General features: G+C 37.5%; 1 long non-coding RNA gene across 1 annotated transcript; it reads left to right on the top strand.

Annotated features, from left to right (window-relative positions):
- The first annotated feature begins 773 nt into the window (after positions 1-773).
- LOC116582999 lies at positions 774-22,617 on the top strand. Its single transcript, XR_004282580.1, has 3 exons — positions 774-837; positions 10,692-10,702; positions 22,607-22,617. It is a non-coding gene; the product is annotated as an uncharacterized LOC116582999 (long non-coding RNA).
- The last annotated feature ends 1,477 nt before the right edge of the window (positions 22,618-24,094 follow it).

Raw genomic sequence — 24,094 nt, forward strand, 5'->3', positions numbered from 1 at the left:
AGACACTGGGTTTATAATTTGCTCTAATCATTAACTTACATTTTTTCTTTTGTTTCCATACAGATGCCTCTTATTACACTTGATTGCTTACTAATCAAAATAGAGTCTGTGATGGCTACCACCACTCACTATACCATTAAGGCTTTAAATAACTCTCAAAATGGCATTAGATATTTTAACTGTACAAGGTAGAAATGTGCAAGCATAAACACAGAATGTTGTGTATATATTACAGATATCACAAAAATGTAACAAGATTGCATATATATATATATGTATATATATATACTTAAATTGATGCTTTAAATGAACTCTCTTTCCTTTAGGGGTTGGTTAAACTCTTAGACTGGAAAAAGATTTTAGGCAACTATCAAAGGCTGTCTTTATTGGGTTTCACTTTCTCATTTTAATATTAACCTTATTTTGTTGTCTTTTCTACTGTCTCCCTGCCTGGTGCCAAGACTCCTTCACTGCCATAACTTCCAGCTGACAGACGATCCCTTATGCTCAAGGAGGTTCATATATGTGGGATTGGCTGCCTATGCCTTTGGTAACTCCTATATACTATATATAAGTTACCCAACTGACCAGTGTTGACCCATAGGTAGATGAAGCAGAAGAGCAAGGTTCTTGACTTACAGAGTGGAAGAATGACTCTCACGGACATGGTCCCCAAAGGGTTGCCAATGTGGGCTTCCACCAATAGTCTTTTATTCAGAACTGACCAGGGATCTCGTGGCCTTAACATTCTTGTGACATCTTGGTTTGAGCAAGGTGATAACATCTTTAATGTCTTACTTCTTCTTTGGGGTCTGGTTATTCTTTATTGGTCACAGTGTGACTGCCATAAATAGACCCCACCTCTGACACTCAGCGCAGGGTGGTCTGGTTTTTCCTCTTATCTCTGGTTTTGTTACGCCTCGGCATTTCTGAGATTTCTGTGAGCCTGATCACATAGTCCTCTACCTATCTTTCCCTACCTAGCCCCACCTGTCCCTGTACTCAATGAGCCTTTTGGACGTATGTTGGTGGGTCATATACTTGGGGGATGATTGCCAACATGTATCTTGGGAAGGTAGAGATAAAAGGAGTTTCTGAAGGAATTTTCATACGTTAAAGTAGACTTATGGGATCCTGGGGATCAAGCTAAGATTGCCTTTGCCCTTAGCAAAGTGTCAGTATCCAGGCAGTTGAGTCCCCAGGGGAATGTCACTCTGCCTGTTTCAAGGACTTGTCAATGGGCTGTAAGTAGTGAGGAAATTTAAAAATTTTTCTTCTGCTTTCATTTCCTACATCATAGGCGTAAGGTTTTATAGGCTAGATAAACATGACACCAGGTGAGGTAGGCACCAGGCAAGATTTATTAAAGACACTCTCTGGTGAAGTTTCAGGGCTCAGGAGAAGGGAAGCCAGGAAAGTTGTGCCGGGAGGAGGGTGGGCACCCTTGAGCGAGGTTCCGCGACTCTGGAAATCTGAGTCGGGGAAGTCGCACTGGGAGGGAGTTGGTGGGGGTCTTTTATCCGGCCAAGGCAGAGCATGGGCTCACATCCATATATGGTAGTGTATTTGGTGATCGGAAGGTATGGGGTAGGGGGTCATGATACTTCTGTTTCCTGCATAGGTATCAGGTTACCTGTGGAGATGTGACCTGGGCATACATCCTTTGGGCAGGAGAGTCAAGGCTTAAGGAAAGGGGGTGGGAGGAGGCTGGAAGATGGGGGCCCCCCCGGAGGTCATTTATATTGTTCCTCCTGCACTCCCAGAGCCCCCGCGACCCAACAATAGGGACATCTTTTTACCCCTATTCAGCAGGAAAAAGTCACAAGAGAGGAAACCTTCCACCCTTAGCAGCCTTAAAGATTAAAGGGTCAACATTGTTCAGCAGGAATTCTGTGGGAAACAAAGGCAGAAGGAAATGTAGATAAAATTAAATTTCCTTATAACCTGCAGCCCATTGACAAATACCTGAGGCAGGCAGAATATAACATTCCTCCAGGAAACTCCCAACTGTCTTAATGTTAATGCTTTGCTAGAGGGAAAAACATCCTTAGCTTGACAATAGCTAGGCCTCCAGGATCCTGTGAGTCTTCCTTAGTATATGAAAGTCATTTTGGAAATTTCTCTTTGTATTTACATCCCCCACCTCCAAAGTGTATAATCAGCCATTTCTTACAACCCCATTGCAGTCCTTTCTGCCCACGGGACCTATCTCCATGCTTTAATAAAGCCACCTTTCTTACACCAAAGATGTCTCAAGAATTCTTTCTTGGCCATCAGCTCCGAACCCCAACATTTCCACATCATCTACATATAGACTTCAAGTGTTCTCTTGCAGGAGTAGCCTATCCACCCTGATTCTGATAGAGTCAGCCTGGAGCCACTACCAGATTATCTGAATTTACCCCAAATTTCAAAAAGATTATTATGTTGGCTATTTATATAATGACAAAATAGTCATTATGCCAAAATCAGAAGACTTTTAGACTTTCTACACTTATTTTATAGTTCGGTATTTTTCACATTTGAATTACATATGGGGAAAATCAAGAGCATTTCAGCACTTAGAGCTACTAGGTGTTAATCTGGTCAGGACTGAAGCACTTGGTAAAGAAATTGTTTACCATGTGAACAATGAGAGTATTGTTAAAAAGATTTAAGGAGGAAGGTATGAGCTTCAGAATCTGGGGGTCTGGGGCTAAATGATTCTTTCTATATACATAAACCCTTACCCATAGATCCTACCAGAAGCTTCCTATCTGTCTGCAGCAAGTTAGTTGGGATACTGAGGGGAGACTCTCAGACTAGTTTCCAAAGAGCAGATGCTAGCTGGTGAACCTTGTTTATCAGGCCATATCAGGTCTGCCAAGCAGAAAGACCCTATGGAGAGGCTGTGGGTTGGGGACTCCAGAGCTGCCAAACAGGCACCTGCTCCCGCATTGAGATTAGGAGAGAAACCAAGCAAACAATCTCATCAACCAGTATTTAACCTCCTGTTGCTGTTCTTGATTCACTGGGGACGATGGAAAAAAGTACCAGAGCAGTAAGGCATGATTTCTCTATAGGTTAATGGCAAAGAGGTTAAAGTTCCCCTCCGACACTAGCCAGTGCAAAGCATACTCAAGCTCACAGTGTGATTAAGGGTCACATTTCAGCCACTGATTCATGGAAACGAAGCTCCTTGAAATTCTGCATGCCTCCTTAAACAAACAGAAGCTTCTATCTTCATCCTGGGCTCTTCTCTGAGTCTATATTAGACAAATATGGAAATCCAGTTCAGGATTTTACTTCCACTGTCAGGCGCTGAAGCATTAATTCAAAGACTTGGCCCAGCCAGAGGACTAGATCCCTGCATTCACTTGAAATAATTTAGTACCAGGGGCTTTCACCTCCAGCAAGTATAGGTAAATCCTAGATTAAGAGTCCTCATCAGTCCTAAATGGACTGCATATCTCCTGCTGCTGGGCCTTCATTAACAAACTGAATAAACTGAAGGGGAAATAAACAAGCTTCTTGCCATGCACACATGTACTCACAGCCTCCTCCACTTTCAACTCTTGACTTCTGGCATTCTTACTTCATGCTGAGTTCTATGAACAGTATTTTCCTGTGTCTTTTACAACATGTCCGCTTCTCTTAACTCTACTATCTTCAAGTCCTCTTTCTTTGTTTCCCAACTGCAGAGTGTTATCATCTCCCACAGACTTCTTTTTATTTTTTCTGTCTATAGTGGTAATTCATGTTCAAAATAGAACTTCCAATTCCCCAACTTTTGCCTTCCTTCCAACACAAACAGCCCTAAATAATAACCCATGTCATTATAGATGAGGAGATCAAGGCATGAGTAATTCAGGATGCTATCTCTAGACTTAAAGGACTGGACAACATTTCAAAAAGGATTGGAAAGAAGGAAATGACATGGGCAGGTGGACAAGAAGTGTCCTGAGTTTGGTGCTAGGTGGGTGACTGTGACAATTTCATGATAGTTCCCTACACTTCTCTATTCCCATCTGCTAAAACAACAACAAAACAGATGTAATTAAGTGCGAGCTCCCTGTTCCTTTTGTGGGAGATTGATAAATCAGATACACAAAAGAAAAAATCTCAAAAGGCATAAAGACCCCCATAAAACCCTCTCTGGAAAAGTAGGAAGGGTATTCCACATAGGAGAAGGAGGCTACCAAATTGTTCCCCATGAATCTGTCCCTGATTCTCTTCCCTTATCACTTCATACTCTCTTCATGAATATCTCATAGCTGAAGTTTCAATCTATGTAAAATTTCCAAATCTGGATCTCCGGACCTGACCTCTCCACTTATGTACTTAATGACATATTTACAGGACATTTCATACACACGTGGATGTCCCACAGACATTTCATATTTCATTTATCTCAAATCCCCTCTTCTTTTATTCTCTATTCCATAAAGAGAATCATTTTCTATCCAATTATCATTGCTAAAAACACGGAGATTAGCATCTTCCTTACATTTATCTCCATCCAGTCAACCTTTATACTGTAAGCATTTGTCCCTTCCTCTCCATTCCCATTGCCACCATTCTAGTCTCGGACATCATAATTTCTCACTTGTGTTACTGCAACAGTGTCTCTCTCTCTCTCTCTCTCTCTTTTAAAGATTTTATTCATTCACTTCAGGGAGAGAGAGAGAGTGAGGGGAGAAGAGGAGGGAGAAGGATAAGCAGACTCCCTACTGAGCACAGAGCCTGACAGGGGCTCGATAAAAGGACCTTCAGATCATGACCCCTGCCAAAATCAAGAGTCAGACACTTAACTGACTGAGCCATCTACACACCCCATTGCAACAGTTTCTAAACCAGCCATGAACCTCCCACCTTTTCCCATGAGCCTTCGTATACTTGTCACTGTGTTTTCCTCCACCACCACTATTCCATTCCTCCTTCTCACTGCAATTAAGTACCTAGTAATGTCAAACCCAGGGCCAGAACTCTACATGCATATTTATTCCTATTTAATTCTGGCAACAGTTCCAACTATTATTTTCACCATTTTACAGAGGAGGAAACTAAGGCTCAAAGGAAAGAAGTAATTCGTTCAATAGCAAACAGCTCATTTAAATTCAGTGGTGGAGCTACTAGACTCAAAGCCCATGTCCTTTCCACCACACTGCCTCCATTTTTCTATAATTGCATCTAGGATTCTTCATTATACCTATTCTGTTTCTCTCTCCTTCTTAACCTATGTTTTGTCATTCTGGTTCACTAATGTATCTCTAGCACTAAGCAACATGCCTGGCATCTAGCAGGTGCTCAATATGTAACCATTAAATACAAATAATGACATGTTGAAATTGACCAAGGAATGTTCTCCACAAATTCACACGTCTCTATTTTTCCCACCTCATATTCTTACTGGGGCACTACTTCACATATTGTGCCTATATGAGTCCTGGTTTGGAACTATAACCTGGAGAAAATGTGTCAAAGAAATTCCACTGATTCTTTCCCCACTTCCTTTGTGATTGCCTAAGATACTTTGAACCTGCTGGGTTTTCATGCCTAGTAAAACCTTTTCTCAGTACTGGCACAGCCAAGAATGTGGCTGAGATGGCATGAATTCCAGCTATGAATAAGATTGGAGGTAGGCAGGTGTGAAGGATGACTTGCTTTGACCCTCTCTGACTTAAGAGGGTACAATCCTGTACCTTTCTGAGCTAGTCAGAGAAAACCAGGATAACCAAATATTATACATTTTTTATGAAGAGAATTTGGCCAAGAGCCATCCATTTTGTTTAATGATGCAGCACATGCTCTTGGTACTTGAACTTTAATAAGGACTGTACAGGCATTTGGCAGCACACATTCTATCAAGAGATTTTGACAACTAGAAAGCAAACAAAAGGACAATTTAAAAGTAACATCACATCCACTCAAGCTGTCACTCAAGTGCCTACCAGTGATCTGACACCAAATCAATAATATTATGGTTCATTGAAGTCAGATCAATGGTTTCACAAAGTTTCAGAGCAGGCAGCAGCAGCAGCACAATAGCAAACTCCATGTTTCCTGTCTATTATTACAAAGGAGGTAATCACTGTCTGGCTTCTTTCAGTGCCAAAGCCTCAGCACACTATTGCCTATAGACTCAGGGATGCTAACTGAGATGACTGGGTGTGCCATGTCATTTTCTCCTCACCTACTCCCTCGCTCTATCCTACCACCTCCTTCTCCATTCTCCAGGAGAAAAACAGGAACTAGCTTGATAAGGATTTCCCCTCCCCCCGCAAAAACCAGAGAGAGTCCATATTATAGACACTCTATGCGGCCTCACCACAAGAATTTAAGTTCCCAGGGCAAAGACTATTTTTGAAGCTAGCTCAAGCTTGGAGAGTTCAAATGCCTCCTGGGCTCTTTACTCCCTATGTATTCAAGTGCAGTGGATCTGTGAGAGGCTTATCTTTTCACCAGTAGAAGACCCTGAATTGCTACTTCCCACTCTTTCCTATATTCCCAGATTCCCAAAAGCTAATACTTGAGAGTATTAATTTTCCAAAAGTTCCTGAAGAGGTTTAATTATTTGGGTAGCTTAATAACTATTAAACAAATATAAATTCCCCCAAAAAATTAAATGAGGAAAAACCACAATTTCCACATATCCTCAGTACCTTGGAAAGAGGAATTGCAGGTATCTCATAAGGTTGAAAAGCCTTTAGTCCCAGGGACAATGCAACATTAGATGGGCAGGTCAAACAGTGGGTACATTTCAGGGCTCAAATGAATCTCTCCACCATGCCAGAGCACCTATTTCACTTACCAACATAGTCAAAGTCCTGAACATCAATGAGATGAGGATGAATTATTGAAAAGCTTCTGTATAAATGGCTGCACTCTGCTATTTCCTACAAATCAAATTATTGAGAGAGATATTTGATTGTAAACATATTTAGAAAATGATTTCATTGTTGTTAGGTTGGTTTTGCTTTCTCCCCCACACTCAAATTTTCATTTGCATTAAAGTGCTATAAAGTTAAAAAGGTCACACACACACACACACACACACCCTCCCAACCAGGAACTTGCACACCAGCTTTGTAAGTAAATAAATTTAATCAGCAAAAAATGAAAACCTATTATAAGCAATAGAAAACCCTTTAAATCATGCATAACATCCTTAAACAGAATTGCCTCCTCCTTACTCAGGCCACTAGCACATGGTTATTCTGACAACAAATGGCTACTTTTCTTTTAGATGGAGGGACCCAAGTTCTATTTATAGTTCTCAAACTGCAGACCTAATGGGGTTGACCAGGTTCCACTGCTGGTTCAAGAAAGATCTCCATTTCAATGACAGCACACTTTCAGAGCCTACTGTCTCTGGAGATGGAAGTGTGGCCCCACCCAGCTGGATGTCTAGTAGGCTGCATCACAGGCATAAAAACCCACTCAACCAAGGCTGAGCAGATTGTTTCTTACTGCCTTGGGCAGAACAGTCATTGGAAAATAAGGCATCAGATGACCTAAAGGCCAAATTGCTTCTGTTGCGAGACTTGCCTAATGGCATTCAACTAGGATGCCATTGCCCAAGGGAGCCCCTAAGCAATGCCTTGGCTCTAAGCACTGGAAATACAAAGAAATGAAAATCTTGGACTTAGCATCTAGTGACAAGAGAGAAAGATGTATTAATTTAATAGTCACTCATTTTTTTCAATAACTTTGTGTTGAGTACCTGCTATATGTCAGGTATTGAATTTACACCCAAATCATGAAGACCCATCATCAGATTTCCAGAACCCTCAGACTCCGTTTTCCCTTCAAACAATGACAGTAATGCAGGTGTGAGTCATTGAGATGCTGTGGAATTTGATCAATTAGAAATAAGCTTCTCCCTCAGCACAGAGTCTGCCTGTCCCTCTCCCTCTACTCCTCCCCATACCCTGTCACTTATACTCTTTCTCTTGCAAATAAATAAATAAATAAAATCTTTTTAAAAATAAATGAGCTTCTAGACAATGTTAACTGGTAATACATTCAACATGTAGTTATCAATTGCTCACTTTGTACAAAAAAAAAAAAAACTGAACTAACCACAGTGACCAATGGAATTGAGAGTGGGAGTGGGACAAAAAGGAAAGGGAGGCATGCTTTATCCTCTTGGGTTAGTCAAAACCACAGTGAGAACACAAGGAAACAATAGACAAAGTCTAGTTTTAACTTATTTGTCTCTGTTTTAGCTGCAACTAAACAAAGCCATTTTGTACTTTAAATTAATTTATTAATTCACTCACTTGATATTATTTGAACACCTGTGCACTCATCACAGTGCTAGGCAACCTAGGAATATAAAAATGATGGCTTATGTAATAATAGCAACCACTAATAAAAGAACAACTATATACCAAGCTCTGTGATAAATGCTTTTACAGATTCTTTTTCATCACTCACGCCAAATCACTACAACTTAATTGATCTGGTATGTACTGATGTATAAAAGTTGTATTAGGTTCAGAGGAAAATGTCAGTCAATAGTTAATGGTACCATACATGTAATGTAAATGGAACAGAGAGCTTCCTGAGAACTATGATCTTAGGAAACACTACTATTTTACCATTGTCTATTACATTCATTGTAATGATAATAACAGGTGGGATCATTTATTAATGTGCCAAATGCTATGCTAGTGGCTTTCCCTGCATTACCTTTTCCATTCTGCACAACCCCATGAGGTATTCTTATCCCTAATTTACAAAGAAGGAAACTGAGGCACACAGGGTAAAATAACTTGCCCAAGACTCCATAGCTAGTAAAAGGCAGAGCCAGGACTGGAACTCTCATCTGGTTGCCTCCAGAGATCTTTTCATTACCTTCCCTTTAAGATCCCTGACTTCAGGTGTTTCTGTTATGGTGGGGAAAATGAAACACACCCAACAAACATGTTAAATATACAATTGTCAGTAAGTCATCTAACCTCTCAGTTTTCTCATTTAAAAAAAAAGGGGGGTGGATAATAAGACCTAACTTACCGAAATTGAAGGGTTATTATGATAATCAAGTGGAATGTTTTGGAAACCTGTTGCCTAGCATTTTGCAATTTATAAAGCAAATAAAAGAAGGAATGTGTGCAGTAATCACTGCAAATAAAGTTCAGCTATTCCAACAGCCAGATACCTAGGTGGCCTTCTCTGTGTATTTTTCCTTTTAACCCCTTTACTAGTAAGACCCCATACTCTAATCAAAAACAGGAGGCTTGGAGCCTTAACACTGGCTATTTCCTCTGCCTGAAATGCTCTTTCCCTAGATACCCCCATGCCTACAGTAATAACTATGGAGATCCCTTATTTCACTGTTTTATTTTTTTCATGGTACTCGACACTACCTAAAATTATTTCATTTATTCTTTTATAATTATCTGTTAATCTCCACCTACTAGAATATTTCCCCTTAAGCACAGCAATTTGCCTCTCTTTGCTCACTCATGTATCCTCAGTTCCTTGAACAAGGTCAGGAACATAGAATATGCTCAAAACATATCTGCATAGTAAATGTAATAACAATGCATGGCAGTGAAACAATAAGCTTTACAAGGATTTATAACATGAATAGGTCTGAACACAAAAACCAGAAATTCAAAATATAGAGCAATTACTCTGAGCTAGGATAGATCAGTAAAACATCAGATGGGCATGCACTTGAGCTCCTCCTTGAGGAATTGGGAGCATTTGAATAAGGAAAGGGCAGCCAAGAGGGCAGGATGGATGGCATCAGGAAAGGGTGAATGGAGGAGTGAACATGCCTTGTCCCAGAAACAGAGGTGAGTTCAGTCTGCAGGAAGTTAGTGGGAAACAGAAGCTGGAAATGTACAAAGGTAAGTTGTTGTGGGGAGATTATAGAGACCATTGAGTGACAAGTTAAGAAGCTTGGGATTTAAAGGAAATCTTCCTAAGAAAAGCAATGAAAATGATTTTTTTTTAAAGAAAGTGAAATAAGGATTAGGAAAGAAACTATAGTTTCATTTTCTTCATGGTTATTTCACAGGCATAGGAGGGAGGATCAAAGGATTGCATTCTAGACAAAGGGAACAGCAAATATTAAGGCTTCAAACCTCCTTTTCTTGCTTAGAATATGGTGTCCCACTATAAAAAATTTATAAGGAAAAACACATAGAGATGGTTGAACAGCTATCAGTGAAAGTGATACTAATGCAGGCTGTCTGGGTCTGAAGACCCAGAGTGGGTTCCACAGGACCTGACAGGAGGATCCTTGGCTTTGTGCAGTATAGAAATCTAACATGAGCCAAGAGAAAGTGAAAGAGTTTATTGAAGGCATAGAATTAATGCAGATACAGACAGAACATCTGGGAGACTCAAAAAAGAACAAAGAGTGAGACTTGTCTTTGGGGTTTGGAGTTTTTATTTGGAAGACAGTGACCTGGTGTGCATGTCTTCTTGGGCATCCAGGAACTGGTTAAAGCACAGGCAAGTAAGTATTTGGGTGTATTCCAAAGTCACTTAAGGCAGGGATCTTGGCGTCAAGGTGTCTGGAGTCAGTGGGTTAGGAAAACATTCACAGCAATCTTACCTGGTTACTCTTTAAATGTTATCTATTGTGCTGGAAGAGTCCAAAGAAGTCATTAACTCCTTGACAAGGAGAAGTACATTATCTGTTCTATAAGATATGCATAAGGCTAGCAAGAATAGAGGTAACAACAACAAAAAAGTTTTTCATGGGGTCCTTTCAGTTTCCCAGTCTTATCTACAAGATAGGGATTATTATCTTCCCTGTACAAAAAGGAAACTGGAGCTTAGAGGGGACAGGTAATTTACTCAAGTTTATATACCTAAGAAGTGTCACAGCAATTCTTGGCAGGAAAATTGTTTCCCTTTTCAACATTCCCTTCCCCCACCAAATTTCATACAGATTTGATTACCAGAAATCATGTTGCTATTGGCCAAGACTCTTAACCCAAAATTACTTCTGTAAGATACACAAGATCCAGAGACTTGCTGCCATTGTTACTTTCTAAGAGTTACAAGTCAAATGTGCTCACCTAGAGTAATTCTTCCATTTTGATTTAAACTGGCTATGTCCCCCAGCAAACCAAACACCTTGTATAATGGCCAAATCCATCTTTAAGTCTCTTGAACTATGCAATTTAAAAATCATGGCCTGGAGGTGCTACATTTGCAGCTCCTCATAAAGCAGCTTGTTAACAGTATTAGCTATAGAATGTGGAACCCTCTCCCAGCAGAAACTGCAACTGAGAAACCACTGCCAAATAAGGAAGGGACACTGCAGTCCCACCCCATGGATGCTGTTAGTTTCTCTCGCTCAAGAATACTGTAATTAACTGTACAGGTGTCACCAGAAAACAACTGAAAAGAGGCCTGTAAATTCAAGTGATGTGAAAGGTGCCAGAAATAATAATAGAATCATCTTGGATATATATTTAGAAATGCTGAAGATGTTCAAAGCTGGTGAAAAACAGCATATGTGTTAAAGTTTTAGGAATTGGTACTCCTACAGCAGGAATAGTGTATGAAGTAAAGGAGGGTAGAAAAGCACTAGTGCTCTTCTTGGCTGTAAGTAACTTTTACCAGTGGGCTTGTCACTGTTGCTATTGTTGCTGTTTATAAAACAAAATTGATTTTAGGCAGAGCTAGTAGAAGCACCAACATGGTGTGGGAGGAATAGTAATCCTTGGTATAGGTTTATTTAATTTTTGTAATATTAGAGATGAAGGCCATTTTTTTTCAGTCAAAATGCACATATTTCTTTTCTTTCTTTCTTTCTTTCTTTCTTTCTTTCTTTCTTTCTTCTTCTTCTTCTTCTTCTTCTTCTTCTTCTTCTTCTTCTTCTTCTTCTTCTTCTTCTTCTTTTCTATAAGAAGTCAATGGATTACAGGAAACAACATGTGTTGGAGGGGATGTGGAGAAAGGGGAACCCTCTTACACTGTTGGTGGGAATGCAAGTTGGTGCAGCCTCTTTGGAGAAGAGTGTGGAGATTCCTCAAGAAATTAAAAATAGAACTTCCCTATGACCCTGCCATTGCACTCCTGGGTATTTACCCCAAAGATACAGATGTAGTGAAAAGAAGGGCCATCTGTACCCCAATGTTTATAGCAGCAATGGCCACGGTCGCTAAACTGTGGAAAGAACCAAGATGCCCTTCAGCGGATGAATGGATAAGGAAGATGTAGTCCATATACACTATGGAGTATTATGCCTCCATCAGAAAGGACGAATACCTAACTTTTGTAGCAACATGCACAGGACTGGAAGAGATTATGCTGAGTGAAATAAGTCAAGCAGAGAGAGTCAATTATCATATGGTTTCACTTATTTGTGGAGCATAACATAAAGCATGGAGGACATGGGGAGTTAGAGAGAAGGGGGGGATTGGGATAAATTGGAAGGGGAGGTGAATCATGAGAGACTAAGGACTCTGAAAAACAATTTGAGGGGTTTGAAGTGGTGGGGGGGTGGGAAGTCGGGGTACCAGGTGGTGGGTATTATAGAGAGCATGGATTGCATGGAGCACTGGGTGTGGTGAAAAAATAATGATACTGTTATGCTGAAAATAAATAAATTAAAAAATAATTTATATTAAAAAAAAAGAAGCCAATGGATTATAGGATCTCCATAATAAAACTTCATGTTTAGACCTTATTGAAACACAGCTCTTCTAAGGTACGAAGGATTCCAGGTCTTACCATAGGAAAGCCAGAGACAGAGGAACACAGATTTAAATTTCTTGCCTACAATGTAACAATACATGCTTCAGCTCTGCATTGGACCACTTCCCAGGTGAATTCAACAGTTTATACGTGGCACGAATTAGACCACTTAATTAGTGTTCCATTTGTATCTTAAGCCTTTAGAAGCTCAACAAATACATAACAACTTTTGTGCATATAAAATATGAATTAAAATAAAAAAGGCAAATTTTTTAAAAAGGCAAACTTTAATAAATTAGCTGTAAATACCCCCAAAATGAGTTCCTTTGGGATGGGAACCTGGTTTCCTTCATAACTGTATCCACCACAAAGATTAACATAATACCTGACACACCCATCAGTACTCGATTTTCTCATAATTGAATTGAAAAGGAAGTGTAAACAAAAATGAAAGGAATTAATGAAGGCAATCCATTGTAAAGGATATTTAACAGAGCAAGTTTCATCCTTACTGTACCTGTGACACCAAGCTGTAGATCTCATGTGGCTCTCTTAATTTGAGAGCCAAGGCCACCCACTTTTTCCAATTAAAAGAATGGGCAACTACTCCAAGCACTAGTGCCTACCCTCTCCCATCACAGGGGTTCACACCAAGGGGATTTTAATGCAACGACTTCTAAAAAACAGAAATCTGTGTTTTCTGTCAACAGCTGGCTCATTTTAAATGATCAAATTCTGTGTATTGTCCCATGGTCTAGCATTGTTCAAGTGATTATTTTCTAACCCAGAAATGGCTTTAGAAATTTCTAAGTTTTTGTCATACAACAAATTGTTCTGCCTCTTTTTATAAAATGCAATTTACAAAAAAAAAAAAAAAATGGTCACCAACCAATGTATCCCAATGTTGTCTCCTCAATCTTTCCTACTTTAATTTTGAGGGCTCTGCTTTTACTGAAATGTTTATGGCATAAATTTTGCCTGGAAATACGTCTCATAATAACATAAATTTATGCATCTGGATGTAACAGGAAAAACAAAAAGGATTAGTTCCTAAACATTGGCCTAATATCCTATAAGAGATTAAATAACTCTGGGCTACTGATATGGGGAGGTTTTGCCTTATAATCAACTGCTATTGGGACTACTAAGTATACACTTCCTCCCCAGTGCACTTGCAGGAACCATCTCTTCCAATGAAAACACTAAATTTTACTATTGCAGACTTTCTTCTTTTTATAAAATAATACACACTATTTGAAATTTTAATGTACAGAAGTGGCCTTAAGTTGGCCTTAAGTTGAAAAGTAAGTTCTTTTCCACACCACACTTCACATCACTACCAACATACCCAGTCCCACTCTCCAGCAATAACTACTGTTAACAAATTTCTCAGTATACTTCCAGAAAGTTTCTATACACATATAAGTACATGTGTAATAATTGAATTTTACACAAGTCAATAATACCATATTACAACTTGTTTTTTCAACTTAATACATATTGGGTATCTTTTCTAGTAAGAATATCTATCTATCTATCTAACCTTATCCTTTTTAGTGGCTACATAGTATTTCATAATCTAAATGTACCATTATTGATTTAACTGATCCCTCATTTATGGATATTTGGTTGCTTAGTGCATGCTATCACATACGATCATCTTTGAATGTATTTCTTAGGGCATGTGTAAGAATTGTTGGATGGGAGGTAACACATTGGAATACTAAATGGTGCAGCTGCTTTGGAAAATAGTTTGATAGTTCCTCAAAAGTTTAAACATAGAGTTACCATAAGATGCAGCAATTTCACACCTAGTTATCTACCCAAGAGAAATGGAAACATATTTTTATGCAAAACCTTATATACAAATGTACACAGCAGCATTACTCATAAGAGCCAAAAACTGAAAACGAACTCAAATGTTTATTAATTGATGAGTGGATAAACAAAAGCTGGCAGGTATTGCCATAAAATTACATAGTATTCAGCTATAAAAGGAACAACGTACTGATGCATGCTAAAACATGGATGAAACTTGAAAACATTATGCTAAATGAGATCTCATGAAAACCTACATATTGTGTGATTCCACTTATACAAAATATGCACATTAGGCAAATTTGTAAAGACTGAAAGTAGATTGGTGGTTGCCAGTTGGGGGGAAGAAGGAAGGAGAGTGACTGCTAATAGGTGTTAAGTTTTCTTCTTAGGGTGATACAAATGTTTGGGAATTAGATGGTCATGGCTATATAATCCTGCCAATATCCTAAGAAAACACTGAATTGTACCCTTTAAATGGGTAAATTTTATGGCATGTGAATTACATCTCAATAAAGCAGTTTTTAAAAGTAACGTAAAGCCTTTCAAAGAAGGGTCAGTCTGGAATACATACACTCCACTGGAATACTTTTATCTTGGGATATTTCCCACATACCTCAGAAAAAAAATTGCCTTTATATAATTTTTCCTACCAGTTAAAATGTTTTTCCTCATTTCCAAAAGGAAATGACTCTCTTTAAATTTGAAGAGAAAAAATTAAATCAAAGATTAGCTTTCAGAGACAAGCTTAAATGTCTTTTTTTAAATACTGTTTCTGTGTTGTTCTCATTTTTTCTAATTATAAAAGTAGCACATACTCACTGTATGAAATTTGGAAAAGACATAAAAGCTTAAAAAGAAGAAAGTAAAGATTATCTGTCATCCCACCACCCGGAGATAATCATTGTTCACATTTAAGTATATTTTACTCTTGTCTTTTAATATACGTTCATGAAATTGGGATCACATTCTATATCTACAGCTTTGTATCTTCCTTTCTTTTTTTAATATGATATCATGAGCATTTTCTCATTTCAAAAACTTGATTTGAGAGAGCTACGTAATTTTCTATTCTATGCCTACACCATAATTCATTTAACCAGTTTCCAATTTTTAGATATTTAGTTGCTTCCAATTTTTGCTTCTGCAACTGTTTTTGTAGCTTAATCTTTTTGCAGATTCTTAATTATTTCCTTAAGATAAATACCTAACAGTGAAAGATATGCATATATTAAAGTTTTTGTTATGTATTCTCAAATTGCCCTTCAGAAAGGTCAGATCAATTTATAACTCCTCTAGAACTTTTTCTCCATTAAACTGTCCAATGCTGGCTATGACAATTTGTTTTTAATTTTTTAATTGTTGTCAATGTGTTAGGTATCATTAGAGTATTTGAGTTCATTGTTCTTCAAATTATGACTATTGGCCATGTTTATTTCTTTATTATTTTCTCTCTTTGCGTGTGTGTATGTGCATGTGTGTGTAAACTGTCCATTCCCTTTGTCTTTTGTCTATTGTGATGTTCATATTTTTCTTATGAATCTCTAAGAGCTCCTTATATATTAATTAGTACTTGTCTTTAAAGGCATTTCCATATCTAGAGTCCTACTGTATTTTGGAGCCTTTCTGTCTTCCTCAGGGCAAAATTTTCCAAAATCCAAAGAGCAGAAATATACCTTTTCTTTTCTTTCCACCACAAAGTAGAAGATATAAGGAACTCACAAATGATCTTGAAAATAAATGGACCACATTATTGGAGAAATAATTCAGTCTCCCCTATGGATTCATTAATGGCCCCTATAAACACCTTTTCTCCCAAGTCTCTCTGGGAACCTAATGCCTGTTCTAAATCAACAGCCCTAGAGGCTGAGGGCCTGCCTAAACCTTCCCTTTCCACAAACAACTCAAACTGCAGCTTTCTTCACAATCCTAAACACTTTAACACTTGCTGGTACTTAAACAGCAAACTCTAGAGATTCTAATCACTAGGTCTAATTACAATGAAGGGAAAATTTTCACTAAAAAGTTAATAAAAGAAAACAATTACAAAGCCAAGTGTAATCCCATTCTCTTGACAGTCTGATAATATGGATTAGGCTGGGTTTCCAAACCCTGACCTCCCTGAAGCACAGCTACGAGCAAGAGGGAAAAATCTCTTTTTATTATTCAAGAAGAAGGGGCCCTTGGGGATCTCATACGTGTGTCCACTCTGCACCGTGTACAGGCCTGGAGTAAAGAAAGAATCAACTTACTGAACATTTGCTATGGTTTTAGAGGTACCTGGAAGCCCTGAGGTTCAAATAATCCTTTTGCACCCAGGGATTAATGCCTGAAATACCACCAGGAGTTTAGACTGAACATCTAGGGCTCAGTTCAAATGGAAGCAACTGCATGGAGGAAATTTTCTAGTCAGATTCCTCAGTGAAAGTAAGGGATATTTGGTTCCCTCACAGGCACAGGTGTAGATGAGGCATGGGGAGAAGAGAGTTTGAAGTACAGAGTGCCTGAGGACAAACATAATTGGTCCATAAATCTGCTCCAGGCCATAACTGACAAGCCATAGCTGCAGATACACCCCATGTTGCTTCAATAGACACAAGTGAGTAACAGTTCTTTTTCTAGGAGACAAAAAGTTTTGCCATTTCCACTGCTCCCTTTGACCTAGATAAGACTCGTCTTCACCTAAGGAAACAAAATATCTAGATTTCTCTCGTATCTTCTTAACAAAGCTTTCTCACAGAGCTCTGGCTATGGGCCAGGGAGAATTCTAAATGCTTTCCATGTATTAACTCATTTATATTTCACAACCACACTAAAAAGGTAGCTATTATTTTTATCCTAATTTTACAGCTAAAGGAAGCAAGGGAGAGAGAAGATACAGAACTGAGATTTGGACACAAATTGAGGTTAATCCAAAATTAATATTATAATCCATACTGGGAAGCTATTTGTACATGGCCAAAAAGATAACATTCATGCCAAAGAGTCACTGTTACTATTCCATTTTAGCTTTTGTGTCATAGTTTGATTGTCCTTTCAGGAGTTGTTTAAATGAGGGGGGAGCTTTTAAAGAAGCTTACAAAGGTTGTTAGGAGTGTAAGCCTTAAAATCAGATGGACTTGGAATTTTGTCCCAACTCTGCCACACACTAGCTCTGTGAATTTCAGCATTACTTCACATTTCTGAGAATCCTCATCTTTATCTATAAAATGGATTTGATAGTAATAATCCTTACCTTGTAGGGCTATTGTGAAGATTACATGAATTAATAAGTGTAATAATTTTACTACAGTACCTAGAATGTAGCAAGAACTTGGTAAATATTACTTACACGTATTATAAATGTAGAGAAGAAGACTTTAGGGACACTCTAGGGTTTAGCCTCAGTTTGACATTATTCTGAGTGGCAAAGACACAGGCAGCAGCCCCACCAAGTGTGCCACCACCGTTCAAAAGGGAGGCCTTCTGAGCAAGAAAGTCAGGCAGCACCCACCTCCAGAGCCGGCCTCAACAAATGACAGTGCAGCATTGCCCAGCAGCACTGTTTGTATGCTGACAGCAATGTGAGTGGCAGACTGTGCTACTAGACAGTAGCTCAGTCTTCTCAGTCACACCTGAGGAGTCTTCCCTTCAAAATCCAGGTACCAAGCTACCAGAAACTCTTTGCCTTCCATTTGTTTCTCTTATTCACCAAAAATTTGTTTATCATGCTTAGGAAATTCAAGATGCAAGCCTCAGTTGCTTCATCTTTAGAGGATCAAAAGGAGATAACTAAAATTACATTTATACTCCCAGGCCAAAAAAATCAAATTAACTCATAAAGGAGGACCATATATTGTAATATAATGGCCAAGGAAAATAGATCTAGGTAGATCTGAGTTTAAGTATGGCTCTGTCACTCACACGTTATGGGACCTTCTGCAAGTTAACTTACCTTCCCTGAGCCTCATTTTCTATAAAATGAATGACAGTAGTGGTTGCTGCAAATAGTAAATGAAATGTTGGGTGTGAAAGTGCTTTGCAAACACTAAGAGATATATGAATGGTAAGTATGGTAATGTAGTCAGGTATATGCAAATAAAAATACTAGAAATAAAAATTGCTATAAAGCTGTTTAAAATTCTAACAGAAAAATACCACCAATGAATTATAAATTATGTATTACTTATTATTATTATAATTTTGACTGCCAAAGTTCTAGAAAATACAAGTATAATTTGCAGCAAAAAAAAGGAATAAATAGAGATCTGTGGAGAAGTCTTGAAGAAACCCTGTGGGCAGGTTTTAGGGTTGAAGATGGTACAAGTTCTTCACAATGTCTCGATTCTCTGTAAAATGTATAGGTTCCCTTTTTCTTGATTTGGGGGTTGGATGATAAAGGATTACCCATAGTGAAGGGTTCTCCAAGACCTCCAAAAAAAGGTGTATGTAGATACATTCTAAGCTGGAAGAGACAAATACTGCAGACATTTGACTCTCCCCAAACAAATCCCATTGTTAGGTCTCACAAACCCTCTCCCAAGCAGAGCCCAGGCAGTCAGGACTGCGCAGTTATCATACAGTCCCTAGGGCCACCTCCTGTGCCTTCAGTTTCCCGGAGATTGGTGTAAGCTGAGCAATTTTTCTTCCTACCTTTGCTGAGATAGGGTTTAATTTTGAAAAGTGACTTCAGAGAGAAGCTAAGGAAAAACAATACAGAAAAAGGCAAAAAAAAAATTCAATAGTAGAGAGACCAAAGAGTTCAGAGAGCACCAATTTTTTGTATCTCTTTGTATTAACTCTAATTACGTAACTTGGCAGTTATCTACTAAATCTGAAATGAAAATATTCTTCAGCTAAAAAATTCCATTTTCAAATCTCTATTCAGAGAAAAATCTTGCACATGAGCAGAAACAGGAATTTGCAAGTTTGTTCAGTTTAGAACTGCTTATAATGAAGAAAGAAAAGAGGGGTGGGGGAGAGAAAGGAAGGAGAGAATAAAGGGAGAGAGAAAGAGAGAGATAGGGAGAGAAAGAAAGAAAGAAAGAAAGAAAGAAAGAAAGAAAGAAAGAAAGGAAGGAAGGAAGGAAGGAAGGAAGGAAGGAAGGAAGGAAAGAAAGAAAGAAGGGAGGGAGGGAAGGAAGAAGAAAGAGAAAGAGAAAAGGGAAGGAAGGTAGGTAGGAAGGAAGGAGTAAAAGAGAGACAAAGAGAGAAGAAGACAGGCAAAGAAAGAAAAAGAAAAAAGAAAGGAAAATAAGGAAAGAAAAAGAGAAGCATTTATATCAACTATGGTTTATCCAAACAACATAGAATACTGAGCAACCCTTTAAAATGAGATAGATCTCTCTAGACTAACACAGAAAAACAATGTTAACAAATTGTTGAATGAAAAAGAAGCCAGTTCTCCAGCAATGCATACAGTAGGATATTATTTATGTGGAAAAACCCCACAAAACCAAACTTATTTATGTTTCTGCATATGTAATGAAAGTCATAGAAAAATTTCTAAGAGGATGCACATCAAACTAATGGTTAATGGATGGTCAAAGAATTTTCACTTTGTCTTTACTGTGTGAGTTTTTTTCTTATTTTACTTCTAGTATACTTAACATACAGTGTTATAGTAGTTTCAGGTATACAATACAGTGATTCAACAGTTCTGTACATTACTGGATGTTCATCATGGTACATATACTCCTTAATCCCTATCACCTATTTCACCCACCTCCCCTCAGGTAACCATCAGTTTGTTTTCCATAATTAAGAGTCTGTTTCTTGGTTTGTCTCTCTCTTTTTTTTCCCCTTGTTCATTTGCTTTGTTTCTTAAATTCCACATATGAGTGAAATCATAGGGTATATTTCTTTCTCTGACTTATTTCAGTTAGCATTAAACTCTCTAGCTCCATCCATATGGTTGCAAATGACAAGATATCATTTTTTAGAGCTAAAAAATATTCCATTGTATATATACATCACTTCTTTATCCATTCATCAATTGGTAGACACTTGGGCTGTTTTCATAATTTGGATATTGTGAATAATAGTGCAATAAACATATGGCTACATATATCCCTATGAATTAGTGTTTTTGTATTATGGGAGTAAATACCTAGTGGTGCAATTCCTGGATCCTAGGGTAGTTCTTTAACTTTTTGAGGAAACTTCATACTGTTTTCCACAATGGCTGCATCAGTTTGCATTCCCACCACCAGTACACAAGCATTCTTTTTTCTCCACGTCCTTGCTAATAATTGTCATTTCTTGTGTTTTTGATTTTAGCCATTCTGACAGGTATGAGGTGATACCTCATTGTAGTTTTGATTTGCACTTCCCTGATGATGAGTGATGTTGAGCATCTTTTCATGTGTCTGTTGGCCATCTGTATGTCTTCCTTAGAGAAAAAAATCTGTTCATATCTTCTGCCCATTTTTTACTTGGATTAGCTCTTCTTTGGGGGTTGAGTTATATCAGTTCTTAATACACTGTGGATACTAACACTTTATCGGTTATGTCATTTGCAAATATCTTCTCCCATTCCACTGGTTGCCTTCTGGTTTTCTTGTTTCCTTTACTGTGAAGAGGTTTTTATCTTGATGTAGTCCCCGTAGTTTATTTTTGCCTTTATTTCCCTTGTCTCAGGAGATATATCTAGAAAAAATATAGTTACGGCCAATATCAGAAAAATTACTGCTTGTGCTCTCTTCTAGGATTTTTATAGTTCCAGGTCTCACATTAAGGTCTTCGATCCATTTTGAGTTTATTTTTGTGTATGGTATAAGAAGGTGGTCCAGTTTCATTCTTTTCACACAGCTGTCCAGTTTTCCCAAAATCATTTGTTAGAGAGAGTATCTTTTTCCCATTTCATATTCTTGCTTCCATTGGCAGAGCGAGAGGGAGAAGCAGGCTCCATGCTATATCACGTTGATTGACTTGTAAATATAATACCACCGTGGCAACCCAGAAATAAATCCAACTTGATTGTGGAGAATGATTTTTAATGTATTATTGAATTCAGTTTGCTAGTATTTTGTTGCAGATTTTTGCATTTATGTTCATCGGTGATATTGGTGTGTAGTTCTCTTTTTTGTGGTGTCTTTATTTGGTTTTGGTATCAGGGTGATACTGGTCTCCTAGAAAGAATTTGGAAGTTTTCTTTCCTTTTCTATTTTTTGCAATAGTTTGAGAAGAGTATTAACTCTTCTTTAAATGTTTGGTAAAATTCACCTGTGAAGCCTATGGTTTTTGACTTTTCTTTGTTGAGAGTGTTTTAATTACTGATTTCGTTTCATTACTGGTAACCAGTCTGTTCAAATTTTCTATTTCTTCCTGCTTCGGTTTCAGAAATTTGTATTTTTCTAGGAATTTATCCATTTCTTCTAGGTTGTTCAATTTGTTGGCATATAATTTTGCATAATATTCTCTTAGAATCCTTTTTATTTCTTCAGTATTGGTTGTTATTTGTTATTTCTCCTCTTGCATTAGTGATTTTGTTTCTTTAACTACTCTTTTTTTTTCTAAGTGAATCTGGTTAGAGGTTTATCAATTTTTTTGTATCTCTTCAAAGAACCAGCTCTTGGTTTCATTGATCTGTTCTTTTATTTTTTTTTAATTTTTTAAAATTTTTTTTTAGTTTCTATTATATCATGTATTTTTGCTCTATTCTATATTATTGCCTTCCTTCTGCTGGTTTTGGGTTTTTTTGTCCTACTTTTTCTAGTTCCTTTAGGTGTAAGGTTAAATTGTCCATTTGAGATTTTTCTTCCCCTTTGAGGTAAGTCTGTATTGCCATAAACTTCCCTCTCAGAACCACTTTTGCTGTATCCCAAAAGTTTTGGACTGTTGTGTTTTCATTTTCGTTTGTTTACATGTAATTTTAAAAAATTTCTTAGTTGACTCATTCATTGTTTAATAGCATTTTATTTAGCCTCCATGTATTTTTGGTCTTTCCAGATGTTTTCTTGTGATTGATTTCTAGTTTAATAACATTGTAGTCAGAAAAGATGCACTCTATGACTTTGTTCTCTTTCAATTAGTTGAGACTTATTTTGTGGCCTAATATGTCATCTCTTCTGGAGAATGTTCCATGTGCATTTGAAGACAATGTGTATTCTATTGTTTTAGGATGGAATGCTCTCTGTATATATCTATTAAATCGAACTAGTCCAGTGTGACATTCAAAGCCTCTGTTTCTTATTGATTTTCTGTTTGGATGATCTGCCCATTGACCTAATGGTGTGATAAAGTCCCCTAGTATTATTGTATTATTATTGATTAGTACCTTTATGTTTGTTATTAAATTTTTCATCTATTTGGGTGCTCCCTTTTTTGGGTGCATAAATATTTACAATTGTTATAATTCTTATTTGATTGTCCCCTTTATAATTATATATAGTGTCCTTCTTATCTCTTATTACAGTCTTTGCTTTAAAGACTATTTTGACCAACATAAGTATTGCTACCCCAGCATTCTTTGATATCTATTTGCATGATAATTGTCTCTATCTCCCCACTTTGAATCTGCATATGTTTTTCGGTTTAAAATGAATCTCTTGCAGTCAGCATATAGATGAGTCTTATTTTTTCTTATTTTTTCATCCACTCTTTCATTTTTAGTCCATTTACAGTCAAAGCAATTATTGACTGATATGAATTTATTGACATTTTGTTACTTGTTTTGTGGTTGCTTTTGTAGTGTTTCTCTAATCCTTTCTTCTCTTGCTCTCTTTTATTGTTTGTTGGCTTTCTTCAGTGATATACCTGGATTCCACTCTCTTTATTCTTTGCATCTATTACTGGTTTTTGATTTGTGGTTACCATTAGTTTTGTACCTAACATTTCTGCATATAGCCGTTTATATTAACCTGATGGTCAAATAAGTTTGAACCTATTCTTTGTTCCTCTCCCTCCCACAGAAGTTTTAGGTAAATGATGCCATATTTTACATCATTTTATTTTGTGAATCCCTTGACTGATTTTTACAGAAATACTTATTTTTATTGCTTTTGTGTTTCTTACTTTTCATACTCTCACTTGTGTTCTTTCCTTTCCACTCAGAGTCCTCTGTAGTATTGTTTGTAGGGTTACTGGTCATAAACTCCTTTAGTTTTTGTTGATTTTTTTTTAATCTGAGAAACTTTTTATCTCTCCTTCTATTCTGAATGATAACCTTGCTGGATAGAGTACTTTTGGCTGCAGATTTTTACCTTTCAGCACTTTGAATATATCATGCCACTACCTTTTGGCCTGCAAAGTTTCTGCTAAAATATCCCCTGATGACCTTATGGGATTTCCCTTGTATGTAACTGTCTTCTTTTCTCTTGATGCTTTTAAATTTTTTTTCTTTATCTCCACTTTTTGAGATTTTAATTAGTGTGTGTCTTGGTGTGGACCTCCTTGGGTTGATTTTGTTGGGGGATATCTGTGCCTACTGGATATGGATATCTGTTTCCTTCCCAAGATTAGGAATGTTGTCAGTTATTATTTATTTAATAAATTTCCTGCCCCCTTTTCTCTCTTCTTCTTCTTCTGGGATCCCTATAATGTGAATGTTATTACACTTGATGGAGTCCCTGAGTTCCCAAGGTTTATTCTCATTTTGCATAATTTTTTTCCCTCTCACCTACTAAGTTTGATTACTTTCCATTATTCT

This window comes from Mustela erminea, chromosome X (genome assembly GCF_009829155.1).
Source record: "Mustela erminea isolate mMusErm1 chromosome X, mMusErm1.Pri, whole genome shotgun sequence".
Classification (NCBI taxonomy): Eukaryota; Metazoa; Chordata; class Mammalia; order Carnivora; family Mustelidae; genus Mustela; species Mustela erminea.